The sequence below is a fragment of the Bidens hawaiensis genome, unplaced genomic scaffold (genome assembly GCF_021521415.1).
Source record: "Bidens hawaiensis isolate Kalapana, Puna unplaced genomic scaffold, B.hawaiensis_p1.1 tig00026648_1, whole genome shotgun sequence".
NCBI classification, from domain to species: Eukaryota; Viridiplantae; Streptophyta; class Magnoliopsida; order Asterales; family Asteraceae; genus Bidens; species Bidens hawaiensis.
Genome location: NW_027494294.1, coordinates 134,721 through 151,657, shown reverse-complemented (window position 1 = coordinate 151,657; position 16,937 = coordinate 134,721). Strand labels below are relative to the sequence as shown.

General features: G+C 38.4%; 1 pseudogene; it reads left to right on the top strand.

Annotated features, from left to right (window-relative positions):
* Window positions 1–2,054: 2,054 nt before the first annotated feature.
* LOC143573816 (uncharacterized) lies at window positions 2,055–4,086 on the top strand (annotated as a pseudogene).
* Window positions 4,087–16,937: the final 12,851 nt, after the last annotated feature.

Sequence of the window (16,937 nt, the reverse complement as noted above, 5' to 3'; positions counted from 1 at the left end):
ATAAAAACGCAGGGTTGCTTTGAGCATTTACATTGTGATATTTGGGGAAGGTATAAAACTCATTCACTCACATATGCACGCTATTTTTTGACCATTATTGATGATGTGACCCATGGGTATTTCAGGCTCAAGATAGGGTGTTGTTATGCCATCTAGGCCAACTATTATGGGTATGTTTGGCAAAGAGCTTTTAAGAGCTTATAGGAGCTTTAAGCTGCAAGCTTTTAAGAAAAATCTCCTACTTAATAAAAAGCCTTATTTGGTTGAAGGGGCTTAAAGCTTTTAAATTAGGAGAAAAATCTCCATAATGAAACGCTCATAGTAGTAGCGTTTAAATACAAGCTTTTAGGGTTTATAATTACCTTAATAACCTTCATAAGATATATATATAATTGAGAATCTGGGATAATGCTCACCATCTTCTCATGCATAGAACCCTAACAACATGATTTGTTTAATCGAGTAGAATTCTCCTCATGTATTTTTTTCTCCTCTTTTTCTTTAATTATAGTTTTATACAACAATAATAAAACTATTCTTTATTAAATCAAAGAAATGTGAACTTATGATTTATGAACAATTTTCTTTTTAAGTAATTAAAAACTTGAGTTGACTTTTGATCTAATTTACGGTTGTCTGTGTGTTTGTGTTTTAGATTTGATTTAGTCATTTAGGGTTTATTATTGTTTTCTTACGACTAATTTAGGTATGGAATTTAGGTTTATAAATCCTCATAATAAGGTTTTGTTTCATGGTGGTGGTTGTTCTGTTCCAAAAAAAAGTTCATAGATTTTTATTTGTTTTGATACTGGGTGGCGGTTAAGTGTTCGTGATTGTCATCTTTTCAATAATAGAATTCTCAAGTCATTTTTGAAGTTATATTATTTATCCTCTTTTTCTTCATAAAACTTTGTTGAATATTTAAACTTTATTAAAAGACTTGATGAATATGAACATTTGACGGAGACCTAGAAGACTGGTTATTGCTATTGAGCACCTAAGTTTAGTTTTTTTTATGTAAATAAGGCCTAATACGTGGACGTAGGGATGAGTATGGTACCGTACCGGTACGGGTACCAAAAATACAGATCCCGAAAATCTCAAATTCTAGGTACCGGTACCGGTACCGAAATATTCGGTTCGGTACCGAGATTATATCGGTACCGAAGGTAAAAAATCGGGAAATACCGGTACTGGTACCGTACCGATCCCGAAACTTTAAACTTTGGTACCGATTCGGTACCGATGGTACCAAATCGGTAGCGATTTCGGTACCGGTATCGTAGCGGTACCAATCGGTACCGGTACCGATTTTGCTCATCCCTACGTGGACGCGCTTGAATTTATATAAAACTATATGGTTGACCCGTTACGATATGGCTGGATGTAAAACTATTTTACAAAATAGAGACTAAAATAATCTAGAATTAACCAAAAATAACCATGCTCACCAAAGCAGATAGTTAGACAAGATTCTCTATTTATAAATTAATTGAACTTTAGAAAATATACATGTTTATGCTTAATTTGTTTATAATAATGACATGAGATGCACGTATTTCAGGTGAATGCAGTGGTGTATCTAGTATATAGATATTATACTACGAGTCAGCTAAAGATAATACAATAGTCACAAGACGTTATCTTTTTGCCTCCCATTTTATTTCTTCATCTGATTGTAATCATAATCAAGTAAGTGAATTATTTTAAGGTTTTTTTTGTTTACCGTTTGTTATCTAGCTTAAGAAACTCTAAGTAAATCAGGCTTATCTTTTTAGCAGACATGGCTTGGTGTTGTTTGGCTCAAATAGACTCTGTGACTTATTTTATATTATAACAAAAGTAATAATATAACTTCACTTGGTTATTTAATTTTTCACATGGCAGTTGAAGTAATGTTTATGGAAAACTTGATGTCATTCCTTAGCTTATAGAATGGATAGATAGCTAGAATACTTGATGTCATTCCTTAGCTTATAGGATGGATAGATAGCTAGAAAACTTTCTTCTTAACTGATTTTGCAATTATGTATATACGTGTTCATGGTTGCTAGATGGATTCTAAAAAAGGGAAAGGGAAAAGAGAAAATTGGTCAAAAGAAATGGCATTAGAATTATGTAGGTTCTTAAACAAATATATCACTAAGCATGGTCGAACTTCCTCATTCAAATGGGTCTTCAACCAGAGTTCGAAAAGGTTATAAATCATAAATTAGTTAGTGACAAAGCTATGAAGAACAAGTATGATGGTATGAGAAAAGAGTACAACCTTTGGAAATCACTTAAGAACGGAGAGACGGGTCTAGGTTGGAATGAAAGTACCAAACAACTTAGTTGTTCTGATGAATGGTGGAAACAAAAAATTCAGGTGACATAATATAACTCATTTAAATTTAAATAACGTATAATAATACAATCATAATGATAACTAATGATTCACTATTATATTGTGTAGGAAAACTTGAAAGTTCTAGCAATTCAAAATAATCAACCATCTATACAATTACAAGAAGAGTGGGATCAATTATTTGGAGCAATGTTGTAAAAGTAGAATTACAAGGCCGAGTACTCTCCGAGTACCCGCTACAAGGTCGGTCACCGAGGTGAGTTTCTGTAAATCCGCCTAGTTACTAAGAATAGGTCAAATGTGGTCAACCTCAGCCAGAATTACATCTTATCGGTGAACTTGGACCGATTTTGACTCAAAAAAAATAAAACATAATTGTTATTTCAATAATATTAAAGAAAAAATATCATTTTTTTAATTAATGATTTGTAATTTTTAGAATAAAATAAATTTAAAAATGTATTTCTTTTATTTATATTGATATTCACCTATTTTGTTATAAATATTAGTAAACTTATGATATTTGACATATATATAATAACCAAATATTAATTTTCTTTATATTTACCATGTCCGAGTACTCTCTGATAATTCCCCGAGTACTCCGAGTACTCCCTCCAAGTGGGTCGGCCGCCTAGGAACCGCCTAGCGACTTTTGCAACATTGATTTGGAGATGCAGTTGTTAGTGGGGAAAATTGTGTGGCACCCTCTATGGATCCAACGACATTCATTCACTGAGGTGCATGTTGAAAACTTTGAGGATGACAATGCTGAGGGAGGTGATAATGAAGATGCTTATCATGTATACAATGATACACTTTCCAATCTAGAAAACTTGGAAACTCAAGAAAATAATTTCTACATTAAATTTTTGAATGAAGTAAGTCAACCTAATGCATCAACATCAAGCCCAAGTGAGGTAGTAAAAAAAATTGAGAAGCCTACTAAAGTAAATATTAAGCCTAAACTGGTAAAGATGAAACGTAAAGGGAGAGACTCATTGGGAGCTTCAATTCTTAAAGACCATTTAACTCAAAGTAATATGAATCAACAGCGTGCTCTAGAAATATTAGAATTAGATTCTTCCAAACTTAGTTAAAGTACTAAGTTTAGTATTGAAGGTGCTATAGATGTGCTTAACCAGATGGTAGATGCAGGATTAATGAGAGAAGATGAGGAGTTATGGTTCTTTGCAATGGACTTATTTGAAGATCCCATGAAAAGAGAAATGTTTATAAATGTGCGACATGATCATAGTAGGTTAGCGTGGCTGCAACGAAAGCAAAGGCTCACCGACTAAAGTTTTCTTTGAGGACATGTTACGAAGACATTATTGTTTCTATTTATTTGAACTTTATTGCTTTTGGATTGATTTATTGTTTTTTTACCTTGATGTTTTAGTGTCATGACTATGGAACTTATTTGATATTTTTTATATTTTAATTTATATTTATTGGAGAATATTATTTACGTATTTATATGTTAAGCTATTTATACGTTTATGTTTTAGCTATTTATGTGTTTATATGTTAAGCTGATATTGAATTTATTACCAGGGTTATTATGGATAATGAAACAAGCAAGAAGAAACACAAATTGCATTGTTATAACTTTTTGTTGGATTCAACCTATACAAGTGATCTAGTTGCTGCATACTATTATAAGCATATATACAAAGAACCATGCATGACATCATCACAAACGGGACAAGCTTGGATAATGGAAGCTTTAAATGGCAATCCTATACGATGTGTAAATGCATTCAGAATGCATCCAAACGTGTTTATGAAATTATGTAGAGACCTTGAATCAAAATATGGATTGCAGTCGAGTGATAAAATGTTAACTTTTGAGAAGGTGGGGATATTTCTGTATACATTGGCATTGGGTTTATCTAACAGGGATGTTGGGGTGCGTTTTCAACGTTCTGGGGAGACTATTAGTAGAACATTTCATGAAGTTCTAGAGGCAATAACTAGAAGAGATAAAGGTTTTCAAGGTCTAGCACGCGACATTATAAGACCAAAAGATCCAACTTTTCAATTTGTACCACCTCAAATATTGAACGACACCAGATACATGTCGTATTTCAAGGTATTAAATTGATTAATGTCACTCATGCTTGTGTACTTTGTTACTTACCTAATTTCAAATTATATTTAGGATTGTATTGGATGTATTGACGGTACACATATAGGGGCCTGCATCCCAGAGAGTCAACAACTACCTTATATTAGTAGGAAAAGGGTGCCAACTTTCAACGTAATGGCAACATGTGATTTTGATGTGTGTTTCACATTCGTATCGACCGGATGGGAGGGATCTGCACATGACACACGTGGTTTTATTAACGCGACCCAGAATAGTAAATTCAACTTCCCACACCCACCTGAAGGTAATATTTGGAAGTGTTTACATATATATTTGGAATTGTTTCATTTTACTCTTTAATAAATTTCTAACACTTTTTGTTTTTAACCCTTTATCAGGTAGATATTATTTGGTTGATAAAGGATATCCAGGCAGAAATGGATACCTTGTTCCATATTCCAATACAAGATATCATCAATCTCAATTTCAAAGAGAGCCCCCGAATAATATTAAGAAGCTTTCAACCGTTCACATTCATCTTTACGAAGTTATATTGAGAGGTCATTTGGAATTTTGAAGAAAAGATTTAAGATACTTGGTACAATGCCCAAGTATAGCGTGCAAACACAAATTGATGTTATCATGGCTACATTTTCATTGCATAACTATATACGTAATTCTCAAGAAGATATCATGTTTACTACAATGGAGCAACATCCAAACTACATACCACGAGAAGAACTAGATGATGTTAGTAACCATGACACAAACACGAGCGGTCTATTCGAAGGAACAACGAATGAGATGAAATATGTTCGCAACAATATTGCTACTTTGATATGGAATGTAGGGCATTAATATTGGGTTAATAGTCTTAAATGTTTGTCAATAGCTATGTTTTATTTAGATGAAAATGACCATGTTTTATTTATTTGTGAAAAAACTTATATATATATGTGTGTGTGTGTGTGTGTGATTACATTTAGTATTATGTTTTTTTAGTTATGTCTATTTTGATCATTTTATACATTTTATTTAAAGCTACAGCTACTTTGAGAAAAAGTTAACGTCGTTAAAAAAATTTAACGGAGGCTCAATGAAAACAAATAGTGTGAAAGTTGGGACCAGTGACAGCTATTTCCAAAGTTGGGATTATTATCGGCCAACTGCATTAAATTGGAATCCAATTTTCCTTTTCTTTTTGAGCTAGAAGGTCATGAGGATTTGGTTTTGGAATCAGTGGTTGCAGAGGAGTTGGAAACGTTGACAAATGAATTATATGTCAATTAACATTAACGGACTCGGTGAGGAAAGAAAGAGCAGGTGGATCAAGGTTTGAATAGAAACTCATCCACGGGGGGTTTGAGTCTTTATGGGAGATTTCAACGAGGTTCGTGCGGAGGATGCGAGACATAATTCCATTTTTATCGAACAACGCCATAGCTTTCAATAACTTCATATTTAATGCAAATCTTGTTGAATACGTTATGGGTGGCAGATGGTACTTATCTAAAAGGGAATGATATAATCTGAGATAAAATCTTGGTTGGTCACTCTAAAGGAAAAGGAAGAGGCGACTTCAAAACAGTTAAAAGCCATTATCAAAAATCAGAAGCTTGGAAGATGGTATTATTGGTGATTTAAACAAAGAGCGCGTATCAGATGGGGATGAGAATTCAAGTTTCTTCCACGACATGATAAAGAGTAACTCATTCATAGTTTATTTTGTAACGGGGTTTTGGAGACAGATCCAGATGTGATAAAGTTGGACGCGTTTAACTTCTTTATAAGCCCGTTTTCATGAGCCGGTCCGTATCAGACCAAGGTTTCACGCTGATGGTTTTAAAAAACTGTCAGGGGCTGATGCGGACTTTTTAATTGCTTCTTTTTCTTCTACAGAAATAAAAAGCGCGGTGCGGGACTGCGGTAGTGATAAATCTCCGGGACCGGACGGTTTTATGTTCGCTTTCTTAAAGAAATTTTGGAGTTATTTTGAGCAAGATTTTATTTCTATTATGGCCTATTTTCATGATATGGGCACTATTAATCGTGGATGCAGCTCTTCTTGTGTTTACAAACTAATCGCAAAGTTTTTGCGAATCGACCAAAAAAGGTGATTTGCTCGGTAATTTGTGAAGTTCACTCTGCATATCTGGCAATACGTAACATCCTTGATGGACCACTAGTTGTGAACGAACTAGTGTCTTGCCTGAAAAAGTCACATCGCAAAGCTTTTATCTTCAAAGCGGATTTCGAAAAGGCATTTGAGTCACTAAAATGGAATTTTTTGGACTCTATATTAGAGCAGCATATACACTTTCCGTGTATATGGCGTTTATGGGTTCGGGGATGCTTATCATCAGCAAGGTTTCGGGTGCTTATTAATGGGTGTCTAACTCCTGAGTTTCGAATGTTTCCGTGGGGTGAGGCAAGGAGATCCTCTCTCTCCTTTCATTTTCATTATCGCAATTGAGGCCCTAAATCAAGTTATGACAAACGGCCAACGCCTTGGTATTTTCCATGGCATTAAAACACCAAACCACGGTCCTGAACTTTCGCATTTATTTTATGCCGACGACGCGATTTTTTAGGTGAGTGGTATGAAAGCAATTGCAAAAATTTATCAGGTTTGATAATTAGTGTTTTTCCATTTGTTCAGGGCTTAAGGTGAATCTCGTGAAAAGCAACGTGTACGGCACAAGTTTTGTTGGCAATGAAATAGATCAACTCTCTGGTTGTATTACGGTGTTAAAAGGTGGTCTTTCCATTCAAGTATTTGGGACTACCGATTGGGACCAATATGAATCTGTTGGGCACCAGTGATCAAATCTTTCGAAGATAAGTTATCTTTATGGAAGGCAAAAACATTATCAATGGGTGGTCGATTAACACTTATTAATACTGTACTTAGCAGCCTCCCATTATATTATTTTTCCGTATACAAGGCACCGACATCGATTATGAACTATCATGAAAAAATTAGAAGGCGTTTCTTTTGGGGCGGAGACCCGGATAAAAGAGCAATAAATTGGGTGGCTTGGGAGACGTTAGTGGCACCAAAAGATTCAGGTGGATTAGGAATTGGGTGGTTAAAAGATATGAATAATAGTCTAATCTCGAAGTGATGGTGGCGCCTTAAAATGGAGGAAAACGGGCGTGCCAGTTAAAGAATGGGATTCTCGGTACTTGGGCGGCAATTACAAGAACGAATTTCACCGATTACAATATCAACCTGCATCATTTCATCCGCGGTGTTGTTGGGAATGGACAAAGAATCCGAATCTGGGTGGATACATGGTTAGGTACGGTTCCTTTAAAATGCAGGTTCCGGTGCTGTTGGGAATGGACAAGACTGGTGTTTACGGTACGATTTTTATATTAAACCATGAGCCAACTGTTTTTGAACGATCACAATGTTGTAAATAATTACAGACCAAGGTATATAACATGCAGTGGCCAAAACCAATTGTAAAACCGTCGAAAAAGAGCTTTTGTAACCTTTTTGCCGCTCCAGTATTGTTAACCTAATTCAATTATAGATCAAGTTTGATCACTGTGTTAGTTTTACTAATTTGGGTAATTGATTTAAAACAATCCACAAAACATTAAACGTTACAATATAAGTAGTATATACATGAACAAGCTTAAACGTGTAATATACTAGCATTGAAGAGATTACTAATAGACTATGTTATCTTTTATTCTTATGAAATAATGTACAATATAAAATAAATGGAAGAACATATATATACAAAGTTAAACTAAACAACACGAAAAATAGGAGAAAATGGAATGAATATAAAGTGGTGATACTTGAATGAGATGAGCGTGCATAGAGTCTAATGTCGTTAATTGCATGTGTATATGTTACAAAAAATAAAGTTGTGAAAAACGTCATCATCGTAACTCATGGACACTACTCCGTCGCCGGTATTGGAAATTTTTTTCACTGGTCATCATACTTCTTCTAGTATTAACTTAACATATATACGCCAACAATAAATTAGCAAACAATCTAGTTCTTAAATTTGATATAATTATTGTTATTTTTATTTTCTTTAAAACGACATAGTAACAGCTAAATCTTCATTACTCTTAACAAGAAAATAAACAAATAGAACGAAATCAAAACTAACTTTTCTACCAAAATTTTAATATTTATTTTCTGTATTAATGTCCATCAATTTATTGAATATAGTATATAACTATGGTCCGGTTTAGTTGAACTTAAAGGAGGTTATTTGGCCTTCAGGTATAGATGATAATCTAATATGGTCCATGTGTTTGGCAGGTTTAAAATAGGGTGGTGTTATGATATTATCAAAGCCAACAGTATAGGTTAGAGAATAATATGGGTTTAGTACCTCATAGCTTGTTACTTGGGTGTACTACTTCTCGGCTAGGTCAGTCAACACACCATTTTCTGGCCGGTTTTCTGAGCCAACGGTTTGGCTAATTACTTTGCTATTTTTTTAATAGATTTTTTCTTTTTACAACAAAAATTGCCTCTAAAAATATATATAAAAAAGTTATTATCCCATTAAGTTTGTTTGACTATTTATAAATGCATTTGGTTGAGGTTTTTAATGGACATTTAACATGTTTAATACAAAAGGTTGTTGGAGGTTATTATTTATTAATGACAACTGATAATATATATGTTCTAGAATATAGGTACCCCATCATATATATATATTCATTGAATAAGTTATGATCATATAATACAATTGAAAGAAAAGAGTGGTTTAGTTGCAACACTGTTTTCCATTATGGTTTTTTTTACTTTCAAATGTTAATCGTTTGCAATCAGCATCATCATGCACGGGAGAAAAGAAAGAATGCTAATCGTTTATATAACATGTTGTTTGTTCATAGCGTAAGCAATCATTATATCCAAATTCTTTAACTTTTCCAGTTGATTTAAAATTCAGCGTTTAACTATTTTTGTTTGATTGATTTTGCAGATTGTATTACATGGATTGGCATGGGGAAGACAAGTCCAAGGAGGTGCTACAACATATTCTCTCGCGCTTACCAGTGAAGTCTCTTCTTCAGATTTGTTTACAACATTTGTGGATGTTTGGGTGATGGGAGAATATGGAGTGAAGGAATCATGGAGGAAGTTGGTGCATTCGGCAGTTAACCAACAACGGCTTGTGATTTATGATGTCGAAGATAAAGAATCCAAAGAAATGCGATTTATGTATGTCCAAATTTGTTTATTAGGAGAGCCTTATTTAGAAACAATGTTAGTTATCGTTTGTAACATGTTGGTTGCTCATAGCATACATTTGGGCAGAGTAGTTTCATTTTCTTTACATGCGAGTTTGTTTATTTATTTAGTTAATGTGCCTATTTTATTAATGAATGAATTGAGAGAATTTAATGTAAACTAACTTTCTCCTGCTCGTGAGTCTCTAGCTTGTTTGTGCTTTTTTTTGCCTTAACCAACCGTGAATGCCTATCTTTATGATTGGTTTTTTTTAAGCCCACAACTATTGAATAGAGATTAGTAGCATAGAACGTTACATTGTGAGGCAAATTAGAAATTAATACCTTATTGACCTAGCTGTTTTAAGGACATGAATAAACGAGCGAAGTAGAACAACACGCCGCAAAAGGGCTTTTGTAAGCATATTGATATTACAAATAGTTGTTTTGTAATACTGTTAACCTAGATCAGTCAAAGCTCACTAGTTGAATTACACCGTTAGTATTACCAATTTGGTAATTTATATAAAACAAAACTGATAATGTTTACAATATGAGTAGTAAATAGCAGTATAGTGATAATCAATAGAGCATATAATTTTTCCTTCTTTTGACAAGAATATTAAACTTATGGAAAGTCCGTATACTTGGAGCAAACAACGTGAACAATAGGAGAAAATGAAAAATCGTGACGTTGGACTAGAATAACTGATGACACTTGGATGAGATCATGGTGTATAGAGTCAAGATTGTTTTTAATGGACATAATTTTCTAGCAAATTTTTAATATTAATTTTCTACGGTATACACCCATTACAATTGAACTTAAAGGTGGTTATTTAGTCTATAATGATTGAGCCAAAGCCACACTACCCAATTCGAATTTGTTTCACTTAGTTTTTATTATGTCTTACAAGATATTTTGTTTTAAATGTACTTAGTTAATTATATTTAGTGCGTGAATTATTTTATATGATTTCCATATCAAATATTTGGTGAGATCAATTTTTTAATTTAATGAGATGTTATAACATCTTTAAGGACTGTTTGAGTTTGGTAAGACTCATACCCATTAATTTGCGTCAAATGCATGAGAAGCCTCTATTTAAATTTCAAGCAATCTAGTGGCTAGCTTCCATAAAAGAGGGGGGGGGGGGAGGTGACCACATCGCGACACGTAGGATTTTTGAGTTTTCGTATCTGGTCGCTTCTCAGCCCCCTCAAGCCACCATATTACTTGATTGTAGAATGGAAATGGATATCGCCTCAACAATTTCTAGGGTTTACATATCCTTCTCCTACTATAAATTCACCTCCGCCCTCACCGACCGCCTCTTCAGACATTATCGCCGCCTCTTTCTTCTTCAATCAAGTCTCACTATGATCAAAATCTAGGGCCATCCGACTCCAACCGGATATGCTTATGGTGGTGGTTTGTATATGAAGCATATTTAATGGACGTAAAAGGACTTTCCAGTCCGCCGACCTGGAAGTGCCTAACGACTTCCGCAACAATGACCACAACGATGCGTTTCCCTTAATAAGCTCCATCACCTTTACCTCCGAGAAACTCAAATTCCTACATTTCCAAATAGTCCAATGGGCTACTAGGAAGGAAAATCGATTGGAATCATTTTTTTGCATTGTCCCGATCAAGATTTGCCATGAACTCAAAAAATTTTCCTTACTGACGAAACATTAACCCGAAAATGAATCTTGAGTCAAAGACAAATCTGCCGAGTCAAAGACAAATCTGCCGCCGGATAGTTCTTCCCGCCATACGAAAGATGAGTAAATAGTTCATGGTTCAATTTCATATCCACACAAGACACATAACTCCCCACCAGCATCCACACCTCGATAAGACAAGCCAACTCTTCCTTTGACGCAATCCTATCCAATCCCGCTCTCCACCCGAAGTAATTAACTTTAAGTGGAACCCATACATTTTCAGGAGACATCCAATTATGTTGTCGACTACCAAATGAATATTCCAGCTCTCGTCTCACATCCTAAATTAGCAAACAATCTAGTTCTTAAATTCGATATAGTTATTGTTATTTTCTTTTAGAACGCCATAGTAACGACTAAATCATCATTACTCTTAACAAGAAAATAAACAAATAGAACGAAATCAAAACTAACTTTTTCTAGCAAAATTTCAATACTTATTTTCTGTAATATCCATCAATTTAATGAATATAGTATGTAATTATGATCATGAAATATAAATGGTCCGGTTTAATTGAATATAAAGAAGGTTATTTGGCCCTGAGGTATAGATGATAATCTGATATGGTCCATGTGTTTGGCAGGTTTAAAATAGCACTGAAGAGGTAGGTCCCAGCAGAGCCCAGATGGACCCGTAAGACTCACCTTGAAGAGGGACGTCTGCGCAGAAACCAACTGGATCCGCAGGACCAACCATGCTCAGAGACGTGACGTCCTTACGCGCAGTACGCAAGCTGTTCCCGCAGGAAATGCCTCCCGATGGTGAAGGACTCCGCCTGTTCCCGCAGCTTCGGATACAAGCCATCAGGGAAGGCCACCCGCGCAGCAAGGCTACACGCACAAGGCACTTAGCTCTCAATCATTCAGTGTCACCTGAAGGAATGAGCAAAGCCGGGAACAATCCCGCACAGTGGCGGGAGGGGGAATACTCCCGCCCAAATAAGCCAGTCCGTACGATACAGGAAGATCTTTTGTACTGTACCTGACGAGGTATGGGCAAAAGATCTGACTAAAGATACGACAGCTTATTGACAACAGTATGACGAGCAGCATGTTCCTGTACTTTATGTCACTATTAGCCGCTGCCTACTCACCAACTCCTGTCATACCACGTGCATAGCCGGCAGTTGGTGGAAAAGGAATAGTATACAGCAGGCCTGGTCACTATCAGCCGCTGCCTACCCACCAACTACCAGCAGGGCACGTGCGTAGGCCACTGTTGGTTGAACAGGATTACTATTGCAGCCGGCCACACCTCCTTGGAAACCTACCTTCGGCTATAAATACCACAAATGGTATGACCATCATATCTTATCTTGTATCATCATATTATACCTGATATCTGCTCTAGCAATCTCTTAATATACATTTATATTTAAAGAGCAATCTAGTCTGATTCTCACGCCGGAGGGTGGTCACAAGGAGGAACCCCCCCTTCTCAGTGACAAGCTCACGGTGTCTGTTTTGCAGGTTATCAGAAGAACCATCTTCTCTGGGTCTAACCCCTCGTGGGAAACATCTATCTAACCCCCAGGTTACTCGTAATCTGCCCGGGGTCCGGTTAGTGTTTCTTCATTGGCGCCATCTGTGCATAAAGCTAGAACATTTTTCTCCAGTTTTTTCAAACTTCTAAGATGGTTAAAGAAACTCCGGTAACCACAACCCCAGCTACTGGGGGGAATACCGGCAACACAGTTTTTACAAACACTACCCCGGCTACCCAAGCCGGGGCAAGTGAAGTAAATTTTACGAACACTACCCCAGTTACCCAAGCTGGGGCAAGTGCAGTAAATAATCGCCCACTGGGATTCACTGATACCCAGTTTGAAAAACGAACAAGACTCCCTCGCCAAACTCTCGATGAAGTTAAGGCATGGGCGGAGGCACGTCAAAAGGAATTCCAAGCTGAGTTGGACGAACGCTTGCGTTCCGTCCAACAGGCCGACGAATTCGAAGAATACTTGGACGATGACTCGGAGGAATCCGACTCCGACGCGAACCCTCGCCATAGGGCAGAAAGGAAGCGTAAGGAAACGGACTCCCAACCGAGAAGGCATTTTGGACAAGCCTTCAAACCAAAAAGCACAGGTGGAAGTCCACGTGACTTCTCCAAAACATTCAGACCAAACGTTGCAAATGCGGGAACGTCCAAATTTGCAAGGGACATTGCAGAAGCAATTGCCCCAAAAAGTGCCAAACAAATGTCCAGCATAGGCACATATGATGGTATATCCGACCCAGATGATCATTTGAACAGATTCATAGCGGGGGCAACCGTCAGTAGTTGGACGGAACCTACGTGGTGTTACATGTTCCAAATGACGCTGGTCGGGGCTGCTAGAGCGTGGTTCGATCGTCTACCGGTCAACCACATCTACGACTGGGCAGACTTCCAACAGAAGTTTAGCCAACACTTCAGCCAGCAAAGAAAATATACCGAGGAGCAATGGACAATCCTCAAGTGCATTCGAGAAAAAGATGAATCTTTGCTAGACTTCATCACTCGCTTCAACTCGAAGAAGCTAAGTCTGGGTAACATTAGCGAAGATCTTGTTCGCGCTGCTTTTATTCAGGGCGCGAACGACCCAGAGCTCATCCGCACCTTAACGGGTAAAGATGGCATGCCATCCACATGGGATGCCATCATGACAGCAGCAAAACGCTTTGCGGAAACGGAGAAGCAACTGGGTAGAGATCTCCCACAGAGCACAAACCTCTACACCCAGAAAACAAGGGAAGACAACGTCCTTACCGCCCGATTAAACAAAAAGCGAAAGCTAGGCATTTGGCAGTCAAGGGTAAACTTTGACACATCCGGCTTGCAAAATCGGTTAGGCGGAAGGGATAACGTACAGTCAAACAAGAACTCCAGATGGACGCCGCTCACCAAAAGCGTCACCGAGATATTCGCCACCGAGGAGCTCCCATGGCCAAAGCCTCAAATAATCCGACATCGTCACAATGCTGATCGGAGCAAATACTGTGACTTTCACAGGACAAAAGGCCACAACACTGAAGAATGCATAGACGTAAAGGACATGGTTGAAGCATTGGTCAGAGATGGGACGCTCGCGCACCTCGTGGCGCAATGAACGCTGAGCAGGCTGATGCGTGTAGAACCCCAGCTGGGGAAAACACGAATAAAATTCCAGCTTCAATGTGGAGACTACATGCTGCGTAAAGAACGAGATCCCGAACCAGGTGCGTATCGGCTCGATGGCACTCCCATCCCAACAACATGGAAGGGAGCTCATTTACACAGTTTGCATGTAAATCAATTCCAAATTTGTAAAGAAAAGGCCAAGAGCCACTTCTAATGGAAATGATTCTCCTTAAAACATCGACGCTGATGATTTTACATTTATACTTTTATGAACTATCAACACGGATATGCCGGATTTCACCGCATAAGTACGTGAAAAGTCGTTGCATGGGGAAGGCGGCAAAACCCGCATAAACCCAAAAAACGACAAACCTTCACGCAGGTCAGTTGAAGGGGAAAAGTTCAGTTATCCCACTAAATGAAAGTGCCGGTCTATCCGCATGAATCATGATAGAGGAAACTGAACACTAACCTATTAACAACCGCGCGTCGAACGGTTAATTTATTCAACACGGATATGCCGGTTTTCACCGCATAATTACGTGAAGTCGTTGCGTGGGGAAGGCGGCAAAACCCGCATAAACCCAAAAAACGGCAAACCTTCACGCAGGTCAGTTGAAGGGGAAAAGTTCAGTTATCCCATTAAATGAAAGTGCCGGTCTATCCGCATGAATCATGAAAGGAAACTGAACACTAACCTATTGACAACCGCGCGTCGAACGGTTCAAAACAGAATTCCTAAAAAAAGATGAGGAAAACCTACACGTAGGTCAGATGTAGGTAAAGTTTAGCCATCCTACTAAGTGCAAGTGACGGTCCTACCCGCACAATCACGAAAGAGGAAGCAAAACTTCACACCTATTATCTACCACGTTCAAAGGTTAACTTATCCTCAGAAAAGATGAGGAAAACCTACACGCAGGTCAGACGTAGGTAAAGTTTAGCCATCCTACTAAGTGCAAGTGACGGTCCTACCCGCACAATCACGAAAGAGGAAGCAAAACTTCACACCTATTATCTACCACGTTCAAAGGTTAACTTATCCTCAGAAAAGATGAGGAAAACCTACACGCAGGTCAGATGCAGGTAAAGTTTAGCCATCCTACTAAGTGCAAGTGACGGTCCTACCCGCACAATCACGAAAGAGGAAGCAAAACTTCAACCTATTATCTACCACGTTCAAAGGTTAACTTATTCTACACTTGGAAAATTGCTAATTTAAACTAAAGTATGCAAGTCATATAACGTTTATAAAGCAAGGAATCCAAAGAAGATAGCGGTCTTACCCGCACAAAGATTTATATTTCACAATGATTCATTACAAGAATGGCCGGGTAACTACCCGCCTACAAGAAAATAAATCTATACAAGCTAAATCTATCCTAGCAGTGGGAAGGGATCTTCAGGATCAGGCTTCAGGGCCACTTCCACTTGGACCAGCACCATCAGTAGAGCGTGGCAGTTCAAGGAAAGCTTTAAGGATAGCTAGCCCATCATCAGCAGCAGCAACTTCGTTTACCTTCTCCACCACCGGATGCGGGAAGGCGGCATACTGGTTCACTGCTTGGTCGTAAATAGCTTCAGTATCCACATTATACAAAGGGAAGTTGGAAGGCGGGACGCCTTTCTCAACGAACCCTAGACCAAGCAGGAAGCCGACCCGTTCCCCATCCTCGTGAGAAGCGTTGAGGGCTGCGCTCATAGCATCGTCATACGACGTCTCAGCAAAGACTCGATGCACAACCTACAAAAGAAAATATACAAGTGTCAAAACCTTTTCTATTTACAAAGAAAAGCGTAAAGACAAGAAAAGCTTACCTGAGACAACGCTTCTCGAAGAAGCCATTCCTTGGCAACCAGGGCTTCTTGGAGGGCAGCTTGAGCTTCGTTACGGGCGCGATCGGCTTCACTCTTGTTGAGGTTGGCAAGCAACACTTCTTTAGCCGCAGCCTCTTCGACGCCCTTTAGCTTACGCTCAGCATGGTCAAGCACCCCCCTCTGGTCCAGGATTTCTTGGAGCTTTTTGGCGTCTTCCATCGCCAAGGCATCATGAGCCTGCTGGAGAGCCTCTAATTTGGCTTTAAGCTCCTCATTCTCCACGCGTAGAGGCTCAGCAACAGCTTCAGCCTTGGTGGCCCTCTCGGTTGCATTCCTTTCAGTTTCCTTAGCCAGCCGAAGCTGTTCATTAACAGCTTGGGCAGCCTTGGAACGGGCCTCGAGCCGGGCCTGAACTTCAACCTCGAGGGCCTTGAAGGCCTTCTCCTTCTCCGCAGCCACTGCGGTAAGTTTTTGGTTCTCCTCCCGGACAGCCCGCGCCTGAGCTACTTCTTTAACGCGAGCTGCTTTTAACTTGTCGTTTTCACGACAAAGCAGCTCGACGCGCGGCTGCATCCGGGCCAGGAGAACCCGAAGCTCATTGCTTAGCCTACCCTCCTGGTAGCTAGCCATGGCTT